The following is an 18,801-nucleotide window of genomic DNA, read 5'->3' on the forward strand; positions in this document are numbered from 1 at the left end:
TTAGGGCTCCCAGTTTTATGGTATTTATTTTTTTGCCATTTCCATCTGTATTTATCCATATTTATTTTTTGGGCATTTTTTCTGTATTTATCTATATTTATTTTTGCCACACGCAAAAGACGACGCTACAGCTAGTATTTTTCCATATTTATTTAAAGTGACAATGCATGTTTACTTTCAGTAATATATATAAATAAATGCTGCTGTGTTACAAAAATATTGAAACCACACACCTCACTATCCCAGAATAATCGATGTAAACACATTTAGAATTTGAAGGAGTGTTCCTGTGCGCTCTAATGACCTGGCAAAAAAGGGCACAAAAAGATGAAACACATGCTGGTTCCATATTAAAAAGAAATTACATGAAAACTGTAGTTAAGCACTCCTTTAAAGACATGTTCAAGGTCATTAGGGCAAGACTCCAGAACAGAGCTGGCTCCATCAGGGGGCCCATGAAAGATTAAAGTAAGGCAGCATTTCAAATTGCTGTTTAACTGCAGGGTAAGTAAGAGGCCACAGGGATGAATGGGCATGCAGAAGATGTTGTGTGGTCTGGAACTATGGTGCTGACAACGAGCAATCGAGGTCAATGAAAATGATAGAATGGGGAAATACTGTGCCCAAGAAAATTAGTATAAAGTTTATGTATAATGGTACCAGTGTTCTCTTTTAGTAACATCTTTAGTTTCCAATTTCTTTCGATAGACAATGCCTCTAAAATCAACTCAGCAGTCAAAACATTAATGTATCCCGTGGGGAGTACCAGAGGCGCAACTAGAGTAACATTTCAGAAGGGGCTAATCAAAATTTCGGGGGCGGTGCTGATTGTTCCACCAATTGGCAGAGTGAAGATGCAGGGGCTCTAAGAAGGGGTGAAAGAAAAAGAAAGCCTTGTTGACATGTAAATGGTCTTCTAAAGACCTGAGAAGTACTGTGGAGTGGCTGTGTGTGAGCCTGGGAAGCTGTCTCCGCGAGGCTTACACACAAAAATGGGGGGGGGGGGGGGGAGCTGAAGCCCTTTGAATCCGATGCTTGTTGCGCGCTTGTGGAGTACAGTAAAAAGGCGAAATTCCAATATTTCTTAAACCGTATGCAAACACCTTTTCCCCTCAGCTAAGTTCTCCATGTATAGAACACTACCTTTGTAAATCAAATACACATGCTCCGACGAACTGGGGACCCTTCTCGCTCTTTCCAGTTCGACCCACTTCATGAGGGGGGCATTCCCACACACTGCAACCGAGAGCACCAGCGGTCGTCCTTCTGAACCTGGCCGGGCTACACTGCCTCGAACATCGATTATGGCCGCTAGTGATGGAGGAAACAAGCTGACTGGGGCCTTAGAGAAACCTGCAAGACCCCCTCCCGCAACAACCTGTGGTCAGCGCCTTGCCCAGTGGAGGCCCAGAGGACGAGTCCGGCCAGTAGTGAGACATCGCAGGAGCTGGGCAGGCCCGAGAGATGAAGAACAGGCCGGGCTGCCCTCAGCGCCGGAGGTTAGACATGTGCACTACGGCGTGCCCCGAGAGGTAGTGAGAGAGCGCAATTTGAATAGAAAGTATATAGTAACCATATCTAGACGTATATGTTATAAACGTAGGAATGAAACGCACATCGTAATGTGAAGTTGATGATTATAGTATAAAGGCCAATGAATGTGATAACATGGTATAGGAAATGTAAATGTATTCACACGTTAAAATGCATTAGATTTTAGGAGACCCGTATACATGAAGGGTAAATGTATAGAAATGTGTAGAAATGCATAGGAAATATCGAACGTGCACAGTAGAATTCGTGTACGTGTGTAACTTTAAATGTGTAACTTTACATTGGGAGAAGCGGAGAGAGAAACATAATGTGGAAAGACGTAAACGTGGAGAAACGTGGATAAATGTATAAGAGAACTCACACAAAGATGTAACCTAGGGAAATGCATAAGTTATATTCTATGTAGTCGTATTCTATGTAGTATATATATTTGATGTATAATGTTTAAGTATAACTAAGGCTTTTGCTAAAGTACGAATATATAAATGTATGCCAAAGGTTATACTGTGTAGAGGGTTTTGTAGGAATGCTGGAAGAGTTTAGGTCATTTGTGTTTGTAACCTAACTGGTCAAGAGTTCGAAGGAGCATAGTCACATGAATGTAATTTAGTGGTCTTGTGAAGGTCGTAAATAGCTTGATGTGGACATGAGAGCCGAGAAGTCTAGCACTTGTTAGATTTAAGGTGACAATGCCGGACGGAGCTTATTGCTCGAACGTGAGGAAAGACACTTTGAATATAGACTATGTTTTGACAAGACCATTCACAGGACCTAGCAGGGTCAAGTTAAGAGACATAGAGTTAAGGCCTTGTCTAAATTCATATGTTACATGATCTGAAAGAATCGATAAATGTCGATGATGAAATGATGGAGATGACATCCAAAGGAGAAGGGTCAACTTAACGGACGACGCGAGGAGTGGACCAATGGAAGAAGCAGGAAGTTGACATCATCGGGGAAAGTCCGTGGTGGGCGTCAAGGGGCGTTCCACCCACACGGTGATTGTGTATTTTAGGGACAGCACCCCGGGGATAAGATAGGCGAAGGCGAAGGCAAGCGAACAGCCCAGTAGGGAGGGCAGAGAGAGCGAAGGCAAGGGTAAATGCCTTGAGCAGATGCGCTGAGACATCAGAAGCGCAAGGGAGCAGTAGGCCGAGGACCCTTAGAGAGCGGATGGGTAGGCAGATAGGGTACTGCTTCTGAAACTCAAGATTTCCTTTAGAGGCTAAGAGAGTTTGAACTTCTTTGGGAGTCAAACTGCTGACACCTTTTTAGGGAAGGAACTTGCGAAGTAGGGTTGTCACATAGCATAGAGTAGGGACAGATTAACTTGATGATTGTTTTATCTTACTGCAGATGACGCAGAAGGAACCACTTCACACCGAAGCTTAAGCAGCTGAGATATTAATTGATTTTGTATTTTGTATACTTTGAGATTTTATCCTGAATGGATTGTATTGTATTCAAACTAATCTTTATATAAACCTTTGAAACTTCATCAGTTGTAAGTGGTTCTTCAGAGTGGCGTCAGTTAATTGGGGTTTGTCTAACCAATGCGGGGGTGGTCCTTTCCTCAATGACAGATAGCAACGATCCAAAAACAGATGAATGGGATTCTTTATTAAATTTATCATAATCATAAATTAATATCACAATCCCGTTCCCCGCAGTTGGTAGCAGAGGATGGTTATCTTCTTGAGGAAGACGACCTAGGCCAGGTTAGTTTACCCCAAGGTCCCTAGTCATCGTCGACCAGAAGAAGAATTGCAGCCGAAGACGGTGCTGATGGTGCGTCGAGAGAAAAGCAGCAGAATCGGTCGAGAGTGAGTATAAGGGTCATGCGTTGTAAGATTGCGGTGTTTTATGTTGTTCCTGTGTTGTAATGTCAAGCGGAGTTGAATGCCTGTAGTGTGATTGAGGGAAAGTTGTGAGCGCGCGCAACTGGATGAAATCTTATGTCCAGAGGACTTAAGTGGTTCGGGTGTATCGAACACCCAGAGTAATTTGTCTACCATTGAAAGGGGGTCATGAGGTACCATTGATTTCCCGACAGACCGATGATAGGGGGAGCGTATGTGTGAGTGAATGAGTAGCGGACGCTGGTCGTACGTTTACTGCGTGTAAGTAACCTATCAGTTGAGGCAAGTGTCCGACCGTAAGAGGAAAGACGCTGTGCCAGTTGAGGTGACAATTACAGTAGACTGTGGCCGTACAGTCAGAAGAAAAGTGATCGCTTGGACGGAAGTAGTCATTTTTCAATGTATGAATGAAAACGCATATGAGATCGTGAGACGAGTTGAGGAACGAGGGAAGCTGCTGAAGAAGAGAGAAGTGACGTCAGCGTGGAGCCGCGCTGAGATTGGTCGGTTGGCATAGAACCGTGCTGGGATAGGCTGAATAGCGAGAGTCGCACAGGGATTGGTGGTTGTTATCAGGACGCAAATAAGTAAGAAATATCGTACGTTAACAAAATGAAGTGTTTTAAGGGTTTAGGGAAAATCTTTAAAAAGAAAAGGAGAAATTTATATGCCGGAGAAGAAGCTCCACCAGAAGGCACACCAGCATATCATATGGCAGTAAATGTAGGCTTACACTCAATACTGTGGATCTCCGAGTGGCATAGGCTAACTGAAGGGCAAAAAGAACTAGCGTTTCCAAGATTTGGAACGTTTAAATTAGAAGTGTTGAACCAACTGAAAGCGACGATGCTTTCGATGAGACCTCTACCGAGGCCAACTCAATTTGAAGCTCTTGGTGTGTGGTTTAGAACAGCACACGAAAGGGGCGTAAAGAGGCGCCAAGAAAGAGTGAGAAGATCGGTAAAGGCAGTGCAGGATGCTAAATGGGACGATGAAGCTAAGAAATGGAGGGTACAAAAGATAGAAGCGGACAAACTGTTCACCATGATAGAGGCTACGGGAGAAAGGAAACCTCTAGAACAGGAAGATGAGGAAAGTGAGTCGGAGGAGGATCTAATAGACAGGTTGTTAACAGATAAACCACCTCCATACAGCGGTGAACTTGCGAGTCCCATATTACCGCAAGTAGACGGAACTAGGTGGGGAGAATATAAGTCGATCCCAGTAACAGAGTGGGACGCTACTAAGACCGTAGAAATACCCCAAGCTAGTCCTGAACAGAGAGTAGTGGGAAGATTTGTGGTCCAGAAGGTGCCGGAGACGCAATGCGCTAGGTCATACCAAATGCCGGGCGCTTTGCAAGTCCCGGTCACCATAGGCCCTATTGTGTCAATCTATAACCCAGAAGGGGTCCAGCAGGAGGAACAGGCACGATGGGACAATGAAAGAGCAGAAGAGGAGAATAGGAATGCCACAATGAACTCCCACAGGCAGATACGAGCACCAATAAGTCGGAGTACCCCATTTGATTCCGCAACAGGTCCCAGAGTAGAACAGGGAGGTCGAAGAGGACCAATGGACTTAAGGGGACCAAAACCGAAAACCCATAAGGAATTAAGGGAATACCTGAGAGAATGGGACGCGGCCGAAGAAGCTCGGAATAAAAGTTTAGAAACGGGATCCGAGTGGAGAGAGCAGGATAACAGGATTCTCTCTCATTGTGGAGCTGGCGAAAGCAGCCCCGAGTGGGAGGGAGGAAGCCAAGAGAGCAGAAGAGATACTTATCCTACTGATAACAGCAATAGGCTAATGTGCGAAGACAGAAGTGCAGGGTGTGGCGAAGTGCCTCGTGTCACCTTCAGTGAAGGGGAACATAGGACACAGGAGTACCGGAATACCTTTAGGTGCACACACCATGCCCCAGGTGAGAATGCGAGACATTGGAGTCACGGAAATATGGAGAGCCGCGAAGCGTCTCGACATACATCCGGGGACAGTGGAAGGAGTCATGAGAATTTAGGGAGTCGCGAAACGTCTCGCCATGCATCCGGTGATCACGAAAGAGATCACAGGAACACGGAAGACCGGCGAGGGCCTTTCGTTTTATTAAGCGACACCAGACAACAAGCAAGTTATAATGGGTTAGAACCAAACGGTGGATCCTATCTCACATCTGGAGAAACCGAGCCTAAAAATCGGAACATAGGGTTGGGGGACGGAGCATTATTCCACCATACCCCACGTGGAGATGGAAAGGCTTGGGATCTCGAAGGGTGGGAACGAAAAGATGGAAGGAAGACTCCTCATAACTCACCTGTGCTCAGGCGTAGGGCGCATAGTGGAGGTGAGAGGGATATGAGAGAAGAACATAGAACTGAAATGTTGAAAGCTGAAATAAAAGCAAAACGGCTTGACGTAATGAGTTTGAAGGCAGATCTGGATGAATTGATTGATGGCACAGTGCCACTAGAGAGATTAGACTCGTATACACCAGATGAGATACTGTTTCTATCCAAAGATGTTACTCGAAGAGCGAGGTCAGTTCATGAGAACTTATCAAATTTAGCAAACAGGTACATGGTAGACCTGTCACGAACTAAGGCTTTACAGAGTAACCATAGGCTAACTTGCACAGATCAGGATTTGGATGATCGCAGAACGATCACACTGAAAGTACACATAAGGGAATTGATCGTAAGTATCAGAATATGGAGAGATCTAGATAGATGGGAGGAAAGATGGTCCAGAAAGGGCTCCGTTAGACGGAGTGTACTTGAGGGGTCCCAGGACACAGGCTTGATGCGAATGGAAGCCTTCCCTTTGCGAGAAATCGCGAATGGAAGTTACGTTCATGTGCCCTGGAGTAGGGGGGATTTGGCGGCATTCACCAATTCCTTCCCAAAGCTTAGGGAGAATCCTGTCGAGTGGTATAAGCAGGTAGAAAGATTCGTGAAGATCTCGAAGGTACTGTGGATCGATTTGAACACACTGTTCGATATCGTAGTACCCGGAGACTTATGGACGGCGTGCAAGCTTAGTGTTGAATGGCCCACTTCTGAGCCATCAAGAGATACCCGGACGAATGGTCCATCTGATAGAGTCATGGAAAAGTACGAGAGAGTAATAACATGGCTAAAAGAGAAAGTGCCGGTACAAGACATAGACTGGGTAAAGATAGATCGGACTACCCAAGAGCCGAAAGAGACAGTGCATGAGTTTTATGAGCGATTGCTGAAAGCATTCAAGCAATACAGCGGGTTAGATGTGATGGATCCCAAGGACATAGGACAGTTTGTTTCAAAGTTTGTCTTAGGATTAAGACCAGAAATATGCCTAATGATCCAACAGCATCTGATCTGTTGGCAGAACAAACCTTTAGACGAGATTTTGAGATACGCAAGGTATTGTAGTGACGAGATAGACTCGAAGGCAAAGAAGCTTAAAGAAAAGTTAATGTTAGTGCAAATGCAAGCTGCTGGAAAGGATAAACCGCGGCAGCAGGGAACAGGGACGCAGGCAAAGAAACAGAATAATCAGAGCAGAGACGAGGAAGAAAGACCGAGACCAAGAATGGATATCGCGACACTGAAAAAGACGACGAGATGCCATCAGTGTAATGAGGTGGGACACTGGCGACGCGAGTGTCCTTACAATGTCGAGTCAGGGGATTTAGAGCAGGAGGAGGAAGAGGTTCAGAACAACGTGGTTAAGGGAGCCACAGTCCCGAAGGGCAGGTTTGTCAAAGGGGGGACTCAGACTCCTCGAGCCCCGTTTCCTCAACCACCTCGCATCACAAACGGAGGGAAAACCTACAGACAGATGCCATTGTTTGTAGGAGGAGAGGAATGTTACTACGTGGACCCACTTACAGGGCAGAGTGCGAATAGGGAGGAAGATTGTACACTAGGAGCCGCCTTGGAAGTAGATCAGAGAGGTCCATACGTAGAGGCTGAAGTAGCGGGATGTCCTACAACCTTTTTGGTAGATACAGGGGCCACTCGATCTACGTTGAGATCTGCGGTAGTCCCGGGTCTGCCAATGTCAGGAGAAACGGTACAGGTGGTAGGAGTTGCGAACAAAAGGATGACAAATCCCTTGACCGAACCAGTGTCAGTGAGGATAGGGAATTACAGGGACGAACATCAGTTCGTGATCTGCGATTCTAGTCCTGTGTGCTTATTAGGGAGAGATTTGCTGTGCAAACTGAATTGCACGATACATTGCACACCTGAGGGAGTAGAAGTGCAGACCAATGATGAGGACGCTGATTTTAAAGTTGTAAACTCAAGGGAATGTGTGGAACTTTATCCTACCTTAACAGTGGAGGAGCTTCCACAAGATTTGCGAGAGAAAGTCTCAGCTGAGGTATGGGATTTTACTGGGGAAGAAATAGGGTTGATCAAAGGAGTGGAACCGGTAAAAATCTTGGTAAGACCCCATGCTGAGTATCCAAGAACACCACAGTATAAGCTAACGCCAGAGACGATTGCAGGGATTAAGCCTGTGATCGAATCTATGATTAAGCAGGGAATATTGAAGGAGATCGTGGGAAGTCCATGTAACTCCCCGATCATGGGTTTGCAGAAACCTAGTGGAAAATACAGAATAGTGCAAGATCTTCGGAAGATTAATAACATTGTTGTCTCATGTTGTCCAGTGGTACCGAATCCATCAGTGATATTATTTCAGATACCGTTCCAAGCTGAATGGTTTACCGTGATAGATTTGTGCCAGGCCTTCTTTTCGATACCGTTAGACGAAGAGAGCCAATATCTTTTCGCTTTCAAGCTGGAAGATCGCGTCTTAACATGGTGTCGTATCCCTCAGGGGTATACAGAAAGCCCATCGATCTTTAACCAGTTATTGAAACGAAATCTCGAGAGTCTAGTACTGCCCAAGAATTCAGTTTTGGTCCAGTACATAGACGACCTCCTTGTTGCGTCAGAAACTGAGGAAGCTTGCAAAGAAGACACCATCACCTTGTTAAATCACTTGGCTGAGAACGGACACAAGGTGTCTCCAAGTAAGTTGCAATATTGTAAGACTGAGGTGCAATACTTGGGCCATAGGATTGAAAAGGAAAAGCGGAAGGTGTCTCCAGACAGAATAGAGGCGATTATGAAAATGAACGCGCCTACAACACAAAGAGAAGTCAGGATGTTTCTAGGCATGGTTGGTTATTGTCGACAGTGGATAGCAAACTTTTCACTGAAGGCAAAACCGTTATTACAACTGACGCACAAAGGAGTAAGTGATCCGGTACCATGGGACAACGATTGTTTGATGGCGTTTTTGCAGCTGAGGGAGGACTTATGTCGCGCCCCGGCTTTAGGAATGCCAGATTATAAAAAACCTTTTTTGCTTTACTGCTGCGAGAGAGAGGGATGCGCTTTAGCGGTATTGGCACAGGTCCATGGAGATGCGCGCAGGCCAGTGGCGTACTTTTCGGCTACATTAGATCCAGTAGCCGCAGCGTTGCCCGGATGTCTCAAATCCGTAGCTGCAACGGGTGTCAGCATTGAAAGATCTGAAAGCGTAGTTATGGGTCATCCGTTAGAAGTGTATGTACCACATTCTGTAGAACTGTTAATGACAAGGACGAAGACTCAGCATCTGACGAACAGCAGGCTCACACGCTACGAGCAGGTCATACTGGCTGCCGAGAATGTGACCCTAAAGAGATGCTCTGTCTTGAATCCTGCAACATTGATGCCACTTCCGAATGAAGTGGACGACGACAATTGTACAGAACATGACTGCCTCGATGTGACTGAACTATGTACCAAACCGAGACCTGATATCGTAGATGAGCCATTGACAGACCCAGACGAAATTTTCTTCGTCGATGGTTCATGCGTAAGAAACGATGTTGGTCAGCTGAGAGCAGCTTATGCAGTATGCACGATTACCAGAGTTATAGAAGCCGCTTGCCTGGAAGGAGTACACTCCGCACAGGTAGCTGAAATTGTGGCTTTGACTCGTGCTTGCTTAGCAGGCGATAGACTTCGAGTCACTATATACACCGATAGTCAGTATGGATTCGGCGTAGTTCATGATTACGGGCAGTTGTGGTCTCAAAGAGGTTACATGACCTCCTCGGGTTCTCCTATTAGGAATGGAGAATTCGTGAAACTTCTGTTAGAAGCTTTGCAAAAACCTTTGGCCATAGCTGTGGTCAAATGTGTAGCACACACAAAAAATACGGATTTTGTATCACTAGGAAATAAATATGCAGATGAGGTAGCGCGTTATTGCGCAGAGCAGGGATATTCTCACACTGATACAAAAGTGGGGGGAATCCAGGAAATGACTGAATTGACCATGTTGTTAGACACTGTAGATACGTGGGATGAATTGAGAGCAGTACAGGAAAATGCACCAGATGATGAGAAAAAGGGCTGGGAAACAGCTGGGTGCGGAAAAAGTGAAATGAATTTCTGGGTGTCTGCCGACGGAAGGGCAGTATTACCAAATGAGTTTGTTAGTCCAATGGCAAGGAAATTGCATGGATCAGCACACATAGGAAGAGATGCTATGGTGAGAGTATTCAGACAGACGTGGTTTAACCCTAAATTTAGAGTAGCGGCAGAAGCAGTGTGTCAGCGATGTACGATCTGTCAGCAACTAAATGTGGGTAAGAGAACACCAGTTACCTTGAGTCACATAGGAAGGTCTGGGGGGCCTTTCAATAGGATGCAGATTGACTTCATAGAAATGCCTCCATGCAACAGACTCAGATACGTGCTAGTGATTGTTTGTATATTTTCTAGATGGGTTGAGGCTTACCCTACACGTAGGTGTGATACACTTACAGTAGCAAAATTGTTACTTAGGGAGTTGATACCGAGGTTTGGGGTGCCATCCTCTTTGGAATCGGACAGAGGAACTCATTTCAATAGCGAAGTGGTGAAGATGCTGTGTTCAGCTTTAAATATCGATCAGAAGTTACACTGCAATATCGACCAGAAGCCTCAGGGATCGTAGAGCAAATTAACAGTACTATCAAGTCCAGACTGGCTAAAGTTTGTTCATCGACATCCCTGAGTTGGCCAGACGCACTTCCAGTAGTTCTCATGAGTATACGTAGCACACCAGATAGAAGAACAGGCCTCTCTCCACATGAAGTGCTAATGGGGAGAGCTATGAGATTGCCATCGGTTCCGACTGCAGCGCTAGTGAACATCACAGACGATTTGATCTTGGACTACTGCAAGGGACTATCTGATGCCGTTAATTCTGTGTCCCTCCAGGTCCAGGCTGCAGAGGTTCCATCAATACAAGACTTGTGCCATGACCTGAGTCCAGGGGACTGGGTCCTGGTGAAGAAACATGTCAGGAAGAACTGCTTAGACGTGCGTTGGCGAGGACCGTTTCAAGTCATACTTGTAACGAATACCGCAGTAAAGTGTGGAGGTCTGCCAAACTGGATACATGCCTCACACACCCGAAGAGTGCCAACACCTCCAGAAGACACAGCTCCTCTCTCGGATGAGAATCCGGCGGGAAGCGGAGAAGCCATAGAGGGGGAAAGCCAAGCTGTGGAGGTGATCGAAGAAGCTGAAACTGTGTTGGAACAGGGCGACGAAGGTCAGGACACGAGTGGGACCGAAGTTGCCTCAGGGGAAGAAAGCAATTGGGAATCCGACACAGATATCGAGCAGACTGAGAGTGACCAAGAGACAGGTCCTGGAACAAGGAGCGGAAAGACGGAAAGCAACGAAGCCAGTTGGCCGGAGAGAAGGAAAAGGCCAAGTTCGGAAAGGAAAAAGGAAAGAACTCTTGCCCCGATCGCTGAAGAATCGGATCAGGAGGAAGAGACGACAGACTCAGGAACTGAGAGTCCACGAAGATCAAGAAGGGTACGTGTGCCCTGTAGAAGGTACGCCACCCCAGAGTGGACTTATCTAGCAGATGTATTGGGGACAGAAATCTGGGAGAGTGAAGAGTGTGAAAGTAACCACTCTCGATCCAGTCGTGACAGTGGAGATATGGATGTTGGCGCCTGGGCTTGAGACTGAGGGGTTACTGACTTTCACACTTCCCCGACCCCCACGTTTGAGTAAAATTCAAGATTTAGTGTTAAAAAGACTACAATTTCCAACAGTTGGTCAGCAAATGACCGAAGAAGAAGAAAAAGTTATTCGTTTTGAACTGTTAATTATTGTTGTGAAAGCTGCAGGTCCGACAATAATTGTTGATGCATGAAAGACTTTTGTACTTATGTTATAAAGAAGAAGATAACCTAGCGCCGAGTGGAAAGAAGAATAAAATTAGGGATTACATTTAGAGGACGGAGAAGGGCTAGGGTTGTCTGCTGCTAAGAAGAGAAAAAGACATTGTTGAAAAAGATACCTGTTGATAAAAAGCACTTTAAAGACTGTGAAAGCAAACAAGCAACCAAAGACTGGAAAGAGAATTTTCGCTAGAGAACGAGGTACGCTGTTTTGATAACATGGAGAACGGCAACCCAAACAGAAAAGCTAGATGTATAGTAGGTACACTTATAGCAATAGTGATATTTCTCATAATCATAGTAGTAACGATATCTTACATGAAAGGGCATGAAAATGATAAAAGAATAGCAAATGTAAAAATTGTAACGACTTTGAAACCTGCTCTCGTGGGGAAGAAGGAGGAGAGCAATGTTATACGTGAAAAGACGTTACTTGCAGAGGAAACTCGTAGATTACACATAGACGAGTCACAGGGAAATTTTAGGTCAAATGCGTATGCCAAATTGTTGTACGAATATATCGATGCCATGGAGGCCAAAGATTGCTACGTTTGTATGCAATTGCCGGCTTCTGTAGACGAAGGCATTAGATATCACCATCTCCCATTGACTTATGGGATAACCTGTAGTTTACTGCTTAGTATATTTTATGGTAGAGAAGGGTTTGAGTACTACTTTTCAAATTATGATTCGGTACTGCCTGAAGTTCCGAATTATAAGCAAATGAATAAGTGGGACTACTACAAAAAGGAAGATAGACTGGCTAAATTCTTTCTTCCTTGGGACACATTAGATACATCATATGCACGTAGGAATAATCTGACTTGCAAAGTATCAGAAGTAGAGAAAAGGTTTATAGCACAAGTAGATGATCGATGCAGAAGGCAGAAGATTCTAAAAATGTCAGGACAATGGAAAACAGACTGGACAGAAGAAGAGAAGGCACATAAAAAGAAAGGTAGCAATGGTCCAATAGCATTGGATAGAACGCAGAAAGGAAAGTTATGTTTAACTCGAAGCAAAACGTATTACGAGAGCGAATTTGTAGGTGAAGTTAGTTGTGAGCACTCTTTTAGACTGGAGTACTACACAAAGGATTTTATGAAAGGGATGCAAGCTATTCCGAATGTGTATTTTGTATGTGGGAGAAATGCCTATGTAAAACTGCCAGACAATTGGTATGGTTCGTGTTACTTGGCAATTGTCTTCCCCAAAATATATCATGCAAAGGATTTAGCAATCATAGAAGGAAAGGCTTCGAGGAGAACGAAAAGGGAAGTAGGAGATGCAGAAGTAGTAGGAGATGTATTTGGAGCAATGTTTCCATTGTTAGGTTTGATTCTTAACGATGTTAAGATTAGAAGGTTAGCGACAGTCGTGGATAGATTGTCTGCCAGCACTGCAAGATCTTTAATGTTAGTAGAGGGTGAGATGCAGTCGATTAGAGCAATGGTTTTACAGAACAGACTTGCTTTAGATGTAATATTAGCAAAAGAAGGCGGAGTTTGTAAAGCTTTGAAAGTTCAGGAATGTTGTACTTATATTCCTGATAATTCAAAACCACTTGAGAAAGTCATACAGAACATTACACAGATACATCAAGAAATTGAGGATTTATCAAAAGTAAATGTTTGGGAAAAAGTAGGAAATGGAGTGGGAAAGGTTGGAAGTTGGTTTGCTAATATAGGCAAAGGTATAGTTTGGTACATTTTAAAGCCTGTATTAATAGTAGTAATTTGTATAATTACATTATTAGGATTAGTAAAATTGTATAAATGGTATAGGTCGAACCAGTTACAAAGATCGATGAGAGACCAAGAAAGGAGACTAGCTGTTCTACAAGATCAACAGTATAAAAGTCTGAGAACACTTGAATCGATAAAAAGAGGAACAGATGTAACTAGTTCGGTATAAGTGATGTATTCAAATTGCTTTTAGTGATGACTCCTAAAAGTCATCAAAGGGGGGAACTGAGAGAGCGCAATTTGAATAGAAAGTATATAGTAACCATATCTAGATGTATATGTTATAAACGTAGGAATGAAACGCACATCGTAATGTGAAGTTGATGATTATAGTATAAAGGCCAATGAATGTGATAACATGGTATAGGAAATGTAAATGTATTCACACGTTAAAATGCATTAGATTTTAGGAGACCCGTATACATGAAGGGTAAATGTATAGAAATGTGTAGAAATGCATAGGAAATATCGAACGTGCACAGTAGAATTCGTGTACGTGTGTAACTTTAAATGTGTAACTTTACATTGGGAGAAGCGGAGAGAGAAACATAATGTGGAAAGACGTAAACGTGGAGAAACGTGGATAAATGTATAAGAGAACTCACACAAAGATGTAACCTAGGGAAATGCATAAGTTATATTCTATGTAGTCGTATTCTATGTAGTATATATATTTGATGTATAATGTTTAAGTATAACTAAGGCTTTTGCTAAAGTACGAATATATAAATGTATGCCAAAGGTTATACTGTGTAGAGGGTTTTGTAGGAATGCTGGAAGAGTTTAGGTCATTTGTGTTTGTAACCTAACTGGTCAAGAGTTCGAAGGAGCATAGTCACATGAATGTAATTTAGTGGTCTTGTGAAGGTCGTAAATAGCTTGATGTGGACATGAGAGCCGAGAAGTCTAGCACTTGTTAGATTTAAGGTGACAATGCCGGACGGAGCTTATTGCTCGAACGTGAGGAAAGACACTTTGAATATAGACTATGTTTTGACAAGACCATTCACAGGACCTAGCAGGGTCAAGTTAAGAGACATAGAGTTAAGGCCTTGTCTAAATTCATATGTTACATGATCTGAAAGAATCGATAAATGTCGATGATGAAATGATGGAGATGACATCCAAAGGAGAAGGGTCAACTTAACGGACGACGCGAGGAGTGGACCAATGGAAGAAGCAGGAAGTTGACATCATCGGGGAAAGTCCGTGGTGGGCGTCAAGGGGCGTTCCACCCACACGGTGATTGTGTATTTTAGGGACAGCACCCCGGGGATAAGATAGGCGAAGGCGAAGGCAAGCGAACAGCCCAGTAGGGAGGGCAGAGAGAGCGAAGGCAAGGGTAAATGCCTTGAGCAGATGCGCTGAGACATCAGAAGCGCAAGGGAGCAGTAGGCCGAGGACCCTTAGAGAGCGGATGGGTAGGCAGATAGGGTACTGCTTCTGAAACTCAAGATTTCCTTTAGAGGCTAAGAGAGTTTGAACTTCTTTGGGAGTCAAACTGCTGACACCTTTTTAGGGAAGGAACTTGCGAAGTAGGATTGTCCCATAGCATAGAGTAGGGACAGTTTTAACTTGATTATTGTTTTATCTTACTGCAGATGACGCAGAAGGAACCACTTCACACCGGAGCTTAAGCGGCTGATATTGTAATTGATTTTGTATTTTGTATACTTTGAGATTTTATCCTGAATGGATTGTATCGTATTCAAACTAATCTTTATATAAACCTTTGAAACTTCATCAGTTGTAAGTGGTTCTTCAGAGTGGCGTCAGTTAATGGGGTTTGTCTAACCAATGCGGGGGTGGTCCTTTCCTCAATGACAGATAGCAACGATCCAAAAACAGATGAATGGGATTCTTTATTAAATTTATCATAATCATAAATTAATATCACAATCCCGTTCCCCGCAGTAGAAAGCACTGGGCAGATCGGGCCGCGGGGCCCGCCACGCAGAAGGTGAGACAGCCCTGACGGTGTAGTACAGCAGGTGCGGATGTTGTTAGTTTATCTGTGGCACAGGGGGTGCTCAGCTATAGTGGTGCAGGCGTTATAACGGCAGAGGTGGCACAGGGGATGCTGGAGTGCAAGTCTGGTGTGTGGTGTTTGTTTGCTCCCGCCCTTCCCCTCCACCTTCGACCTTAATGGGAGCGTGGAGAGATAACTGGATTCGAGCACGTCAGCCCTGCAAAACGTGCTAGTAATTTGCCGTTTTTACATATAAATACAGACAAAGGAAACATTGTTTTCCGTCTGTATTTATATGTAAAAATCCGTTTAAACGGCAAACCGGGAGCCCTGATTATAATCCTTGTGGTTAATGCTAACTGTGGTTTGGCTTTATCAAAACATGTCGTGTAAAGTGTCAAACACTTTGGAATACTGCCCCACCCCCCACCCCCCGCCAGTCCTGGCGGCGGGGGTAGCATTCCACCCTTCTAGAGGAAGAAGACATGTAGTTACTGCTTTACCCGGTAAAAGTTAAACAGAGCCTCAGCATCACAAAATGGATGCTGCTGCCACAGACACGAGTCTGACCTCCTGTTGCTGGGGGAAACTCCAGCAAGGGAGGCCTGGACAATAGGTTTCCCATCCAGGGAGGTGCCAGCACCTCCCCAGACAGGCTCTTGTGTATTGGGACTGGAAGGGTTGCATCAGCAGATGCTTTTCCAGACACTGCCTGGGGCACACAATGTCTTCCATGCATAGCCCGGTTCAAACCGGTTGCTGGGGCACTCAGCCCCAGCTCTGGGGCAAAACCGGACAAAGGGAAAGGGGTGTAACCACCCCCTTCTCAGGTCCACCCATAGGAGGGACCTAGTCAGGTAATCCGGCCCCCATCCTTAGTATAAGTATAGGAGCTGTGTCCCTGGGACTTTAGATTATCCTGGACGAATCTTTGAAAGACATATCTTGGACCTTCGACATTCCATTCTGACTGGAATATGGAAGACAACTCCCTTGTGGTCAAGGAGTGACCACCCTGTGCAAACAGGCACCAACAACAACTTTGCCAGTCTGCAGTTTCAAGGCTCCCGTCGGAACCCGAAGACTCTGTGACACAAGAACTGGACTTCCAGACTTCGCTGACCCGACTCACACCCACAGCAAAGCTGAGACCCGTGGCGGACACGAGGGAGGTGGGACCGGACATCTTGGACATCCTGCATTTTGCTATCTGCTCCCCTTTCCTGAAGTCTCAGTATGTTGTGTATTGGTGTAGGAGAAGCCCCATCCCCGAGCACCATTTCCACCGGAGCCCAGGCCCCCACACTCCATGAGTGTTCTGTGGACCCCGCCTCTGCATTTGAGCTCAATGCATCTTCCCGGTTCTTTGCCCATTGGCTATTGAGCCCCCCTGAAGACGCCATCTTGAATCTAACTTGCTTTCCTGGTTGCTCAAGGCTTGCTCCAGCTTTCCTGAAAAGGAGAAGTACCACAGACCTTGCTGGTCTGCAACAGAGCCAATCTCGACATCCTGAGTGGGTTGCGGTTGCCAAGGCTTGTTGGGTCCAATCCAGACACCGACACCGCAGTCATCTAGATCCATTGTGGTACAGCTCCAATCCAGCGCCTGGTCATCGCCAATGCCTCCTGGACCTCGTGGCTGAAGAGACAACTCACCTTCTTCACCTTCAAGCACGCGACATTGCCTGGTTCCTTCCTGGTCACTGGCTAGTGACCCAGACTTTGTCCCCTCTGCTTTCAAGTTCTTCAGATCTTTGATCCACCCTTGGATCCACCCGGTCACTTTTCCTCCTGTTGCCTGCAGCACTTCTTTGCAGCCCTCCATAGAAAACGACGACGAAACCCGACAAGAAAAGACACCTATGCACCCGGCTTCCTTGGATGAGGTAACAAGAGTACTCCGGTGCTCCCGTGGGTCTTGACTCTTGAAGTGTCCTTAATTTGCATATTTGTAACTTTTACAAACTCCATAGAAAGTCAATGGTAACCCGCGCCTGTGTTTAGACACTGCACGCGACTCCTGTGGGCCTCCTCCTTCCTAACCTTTGGTCGATTAGTGTAGCTCTAGCGATTCTACAGGCCCTAGGCCTGCTTTCTATTTTTCTTGTGGTACTTATACCACTTTCTTAGTATATGGTTTGTGAGGCCCGTAGGGCATAACGTATAATGTGAAACTTATTGTATATTAACTGTGTGACTTGTATTGTACTTTTACCTCTGACCTCATAAAGAGTGCAGGGGGGTTGTGTTTAGAATAAATACATATGTATATATTTGATATATACCCTGTGTGGTGTCCTTTCATTTGGTATTCAAGGGATTATAATTGGTAAAACAACTTGCTTAACTCGCCTACTGAAGTCTTAGCATGAAGACTGCTGGTTCATGCTACCACTAGGAATGCTTGTCTATAAGATTGACTTTACAAACACCATCAATAAGGGTCGATTCGACTGGTGCAAGGTGCCCACTAGAACTAGTGGACATTATATGCCATGCTAACTTCTCACCCGCACCGCAGCCTTGGCCCACCGACGCCGGCTGACGACAGCGCTTCAGCTACGTCGCCGCTGCTTGCACCGTGGTCCTGCCAGCATTGTGACGAGCACCGCCTTCACCTCGCTCCGCGAACCTGGTCTCCCCGACGCCGCCATCTGATGCCACCACCGAGCCGCTGCTCGCACCACGGCCTGAGGGCACCGCAAGTAGCACCGCTGCACTTTGGACGGCAGCCTCCACCGCCTGCCGACACCATCGCTCCTGATTCCATCGGAGAGGAGCTCGACCTGCAATGAGAGGGACTTCAAGGGCCTCATCACCCTGTATTTCTCACAGGCACTGTTTGCGCGTCTTCCCGACACCATAGTTGGCCCGCGACCAGTCAGAACTGTTGGATTTGTTGTTCACGACGCCATGGTAGCCCTGGACGAAGCTACCGACATTGAGGAACTTTGTTTTAAACTTATTTAGGTAACTACAGACATTTTTCATACAGGACTGTGGATTTTTGTCGTTTTTGATCTTCTTTCAATTATATAAAAATATATAAAAAATATTGGATATTTTTCTAAACTGGTGTGGTGTCCGTTTGAAGGGCATACACTGTATTACTGTGGGTTCTGTGCACATGCTTTACACACTGCCGCTGAGGTAAGCCTGACTGCTCGTGCCATGCTACCAAGGGGGTGAGCAGAGGTTCTTTTAGGAGTGCAACTCCCTTATCCTGACCAGAGGGAGATTTTAGCCTAGCTTCGGCCCGTGCCCTAGCCGAACAGAAATCCCATTTCTAACAGGCACAGTCTGGGCACGGCCACAGTGCACAGTTTGCATTCACCGTCAGAGCCCAGTTTCCGTGCATGGGCTCAGTGCACAGTCTGCATGCATGGTCACAGAATCTGCGTGCACCGGTGCTAGCACAGTGTCCGTGCACTGTCAGATCAC

This window comes from Lissotriton vulgaris, chromosome 1_2, assembly GCF_964263255.1.
Source record: "Lissotriton vulgaris chromosome 1_2, aLisVul1.2, whole genome shotgun sequence".
NCBI classification, from domain to species: domain Eukaryota; kingdom Metazoa; phylum Chordata; class Amphibia; order Caudata; family Salamandridae; genus Lissotriton; species Lissotriton vulgaris.